General features: G+C 51.8%; 1 pseudogene; it reads left to right on the top strand.

The window, feature by feature from the left end:
* Positions 1-2,991: 2,991 nt before the first annotated feature.
* Positions 2,992-3,924, top strand: LOC105813599 (annotated as a pseudogene).
* The last annotated feature ends 834 nt before the right edge of the window (positions 3,925-4,758 follow it).

Raw genomic sequence — 4,758 nt, 5'->3', positions numbered from 1 at the left:
ATTTTTTAACAACTTTTATTCCAGTCTTTATTATTTTAAAAGCAGAGATTTAATTATGTGTCTTCTAGATAAAAACATTAAAATTCTAGTAATCTGTGACTGGCTATACAAATATGACTGTTACGGTTTCATCAATAGGATTAATGAGGTGAATCAGCCCTGCCTCTTAGGACTAAGGCAGATTCTAGCAGGAGGAAATCTCCACAGACGACATAGTTATTAAATGTTTTGAATGTAGTTTGGGAATTAACAGAGGAGAGAGCTTGGTCATGCCATATTTTCTTCTCACTATTTGAAGTATTTCTCCAGGCGGTCTCCTCTGATAGGGGAAACATACACAAGGAAATATACAGATGGAGGGAAAGATAAGTGATGGCTGAATCAGGTAAGTCTATTTTGGCCATTTATAGAACAGTGGAGAACCAGCAAATGTTCTCTTAGCATTCTGACTCCACACATCTGTACCCCTTAGGAAAGATCTGGACAGAAGGCTTCAGCACTGATCCAACCATTGTGAGTCCGTCGCTATGGACTTGAACAAAAGGTTATCCTGTATGCCCTATCCTGTATGGGCAATAATGAATGACCATTGTGCATGTAGCCAGTTCATAATAGGACAGTTGCAATTTGGAAATAAAAGCGGGAAGAGTAGGTTATTTAATCAGTATTGAGTTTTTCCCCCTAAGAACCCAAGGAAAAATTTACCTGGCTAAATAGCCAGCCAGAAATGCAAAGCACTTGCCATATTTAGAATCTAGCAAGGTATTAAAATGTATACCAAGTTGTGAAACACAGTGGAAAGGATATAAAAGTGGCTTGTTCTACATAAATTGCTGCATTATTTTGTGCATAATGAAAATGGCATTGCTTTTGTAGATGGTCTCTAAATCCTATATGAAAAGAATATCCTTGACATAACATAGTGCAATGATAATTGATTTAGGAGCCATGAACCAGAATAAAAAAGAAAACTGATTTTTATGAATTGGAAATATAATAAAGAAAAAGTAGTGAAATAACAGCCCATGAAGAGTTTCTGTTTCTGGATCCTGGCCAAGAATGAGAGGAAGTAGAATCTTTGTGAACATTTTTGAGCCAATTATACACAACCCCTGTAGCTAGCCAGAAGAATTATTGTTAATACTAGGAATTATGGAATCAAATATGCATAGTTAGACAGCGGCTGACGATTCTGGGGTCACAATTTAAGGGAGCACAAATCTGGACTCACATTGGACCAATGGTGACATGCCAAACTGAAGTGGAAAATTGGAAAATTCCACTAAAGTGGAATGCTTAGGAAATTCCACTACCAGGTTTTTCTCCCTTGCGATCCTTCCCTGGGCCTCCTCCTCCTCCCCTGTGACCTTTCCCCCTCATAAATCACCTGTAGCAGCTGCCACCCTCATAAATCACCTGTAGCAATTAGTGTACCAGGCTGTAAAGTAGCTTAGGACTCTGCCCCACGAAAGTTAACCCTGTTGTAACCGTGCCCCTCCCCCTTAAGCAGAGTGTATAAAAGACTGCAATGCTCTTTGGTGCTCAGAATTTGAGAGGAAAAATCCCCCTGTGAGCCCGCCCGCATATAAACCTGTTTTGCCAATATTTCTGTGTGCGTGTCAGTCTATTCCTAGTCATCTCTGCCATAACATTGTGGTTCCCTGACTGGGAATCCCAGTTGCACTGGCCGTTGGGGCCACCGGCTCAGGGCGGACATCGGCGACCGACCCTGACGACCGGCGGGGAATCCAGGTGCCTAGACCGCGGTTGGGACAATTTCTTCTCTGTTTGGAGGGGCTCCGCCCGCCGATGCTCTCCGGACCCGCCCGGACACCGGTGAGGTGTAGGCAACCAGGCAACCAGGAATGGCCATCTGAACCATCTGAACCACGGTAAGGTCCAGGACCCTGTCCAAAGGAAACCAGGCCCATCTCAGGACGGAAGAGGAGACTGATCACCTCCTAAAGGGAAGATTGAAATTCCCAGAGGGGGAATGTAAAACCTCTGTCTGTTCCAGGAAGGCTAAAAAATTCCCCAGTGGGGGGAATGTAATACCCTCTGTGTGTGTGTGTGAGTGTGAGTGCTGCAGCTTCAGGGCCAAAAGCTACGGAGCGTAATTGGGTCTGTACCTGGGTTTCTGTGGCAATGTCACAAGGCGTAACAGTGACTCACTCTCCCCAAAAAGGGAGTGCCCTGGCCCAGGAATTATACGGGAGCACCTTTAGCCAAGAGGTGCCCAAAATCCCCACGAGGGGAGCAGCCAGGTGGACAACTGAAAGTAACCCTCCCCCCTTTCGTGCGACTTCGACCAGTAGGAACACTATTGGGGGACCCAGTCCAAACCAACCGCAATCGGGTACCTGCTCAAAAATTTTAAGAAGGAATTTTCTGGTGACTGCAGAGTTAAAATGACTCCGAATCACCTCCAGACACTCTGCAAAGTAGAGTGGCCATCCTTTTGGAGTTAGGTGGCCTGATTGGGGCACTCCCAACACTTCTATTACCCAGGCAGTCTGAAAACAAGGCACCCCAGGACACCCAGATCAGTTCCCCTTTATAGATTCCTGGCTAGGAATTGCCCCAAATCTGCCCCCTTGGGTCCAGTTCTGTGTAGAGAAGGGACACAGCAGAGTGCTGTATGCCCGGCGGGCGGAGGCCCCTTTGATCTCAGCCCCAAGCCCGTTCACCGAGAGCCACCGGAATATGAACTCGCCCCCTCACCGTCTCCGTCCTGCCTGAAACCTGACTCCATCCCTCCAACTACCGGTCCCTGGCTGCTGCCGGAGCCCCGCGCCTCGCTACTCGCGGCCCGTGCGAGCTCCCACCCCAGGGCCTGCGACAGGCTGAGGGGCGCCACCCGCCGGGACCCAGCAGGAGCGCACGGCTGCAGAGCCGGGCAGGGCTGGAGATGGCGCCTTTTATCCCCAAGGACCCCTGGAAGCGCGCGGCAGGCGCGCAGAGGCGGCGGGCAGCCCCGACATGGAAGAGTGAATGTTCAGAGCCAGCAAGGGCTGCGGGTGCGGCACGGGGAGGGGGGACGCAGCTGGGCCGGCCCCGGCAGTGCTGCTGGCTCTGACAGCCGCGCTCCTGACTGCCGGGTCAGCCAGCCAGTACGACCATGCGAGCTTCCAGCCGGCTGGCACTGGAGCCGCCGCTTCTACGTCAGGCCTCCGCAGTGTGTAGACATCCCAGCAGACTCGCGGCTGTACCACAACGTGGGCTACAAAAAGATGGTGCCGCCCAACCTGCAGGAGCACGAGACCATGGCGGAGGTGAAGCAGCAGGCCAGCAGCCGGGTGTCCCTGCCTAACAAAAACCGCCACATGGGCACACAGGTGCAAGTGTCTGCCCCCACTGGCCTCGGTCTTGTTCTCTGATAAATGGTACATCAGGCGCAGGTGATGGCAGGTTGTGCCACTGTCGCGATGCTCTAGGCTTGCTCCTTGGCTGAGCTGGTGACTGCTGGAGTCCTGTCCTTGAGCGCTGTGGGGAGTGAGGAGGCGGCCGCTGAGCTGGGTGCAGTGAGAAGGCCTGGGCGGTGCCCATGGCTGGCCAGGACCCCATGCTGAGCACGAGTCACCCATTCTACAATGTGGCCAGACACAGCATCCTGCAGTTGGCAGGGCCCAAAGCAACAGGCGTCTGCAAACACTTGGAAGAGGAGCAGCCCCACGCAGGACATATTGCATTGCTTCAGTGTAGATCCGGCCCCTGCGCGTCTCTCTCTCTGCTCAGTCTTCACACCTGTCTGCCTCGACCTGCCCATCTACCCCTGCCGCTGGCTCTGCGAGGCCGTGCGCGACTATTGCAGGGCTGCCATGCAGTTTCTTCAACTTCAACTGGCCTGAGATGCTCAAGTGCGACAAGTTCTCCAAGCGGGACGTCTGCATCACCATGACCCCACCCAATGCCACCAAAGCCTAAAATTCTAGAAGATTTTGCAGGAATGAACATCACTCAACTGTTAGAGGTGGCCCAGAAGGTGTACCGGAACCAAGATCGTGTGGCCCAGAGGAAAAGTTAAAAAAAAAAAAAAAATGAAGCATAAGGCCACCCTCCTGGCAGCGGCACTCAGGGCTCCTGTGTCTACCCCAGGGCTTGGTACAAAACCTGGGAGGGGGCCCCGCAGGAAGGGGACACTAGAATTGGACCAGTGCGCATACTGCAAAGAGATGGGGCATTGAAAAAACAGGTGTCCACACCGAAAGACTGGGGTCCCTTGAGACGAGGCCCTCCTCGGGGGTTCCAGATAAAACCAGAAACCCAGGACCTAATTGGCCTCACAGGCGTGAACTCCAAATAAGACCGACCGGGCTCCCTCAACCTTGGCCCCCGGGAGCCCATGGTCACTGTGGATGTGGGGGGCTGGGCTGTAACCTTCATGGTGGACACCGCGGCTGAACACTCAGTGGTGACCACCCAGATCGCTGCTCTCACAGGGCGAGAGACAACCATAGTTGGATCCACTGGAGATCAGGTAGCCAGGCCTTTCTGCCAGCCCTGCTGCTGTCAGCTTGGGAGACATCAGGTAACACACAAGTTTCTCTACCTCCCAGACTGTCCAGTTCCCTTGTTGGGATGGGACCTCCTGCCCAAGTTGGGGTCCCAAATCACTTTCCACCCTGAAGGTACGGCTGACCTCTCATTGTCAGCCCTGAAGCCCATAATAATAGCAGTCACAGTTCCCAGAAAAACAAAATGGCAAATTTATTCTGGCCCCTGGGCCAAGCTTCACAGCAAAGATCATGCAGACTTTAA

Source organism: Propithecus coquereli, unplaced genomic scaffold (genome assembly GCF_000956105.1).
Source record: "Propithecus coquereli isolate 6110/MARCELLA unplaced genomic scaffold, Pcoq_1.0 Scaffold282, whole genome shotgun sequence".
NCBI classification, from domain to species: Eukaryota; Metazoa; Chordata; class Mammalia; order Primates; family Indriidae; genus Propithecus; species Propithecus coquereli.
The sequence above is the reverse complement of the archived record's forward strand: the minus strand, read 5'-3'. Positions and strand labels throughout refer to the sequence as shown.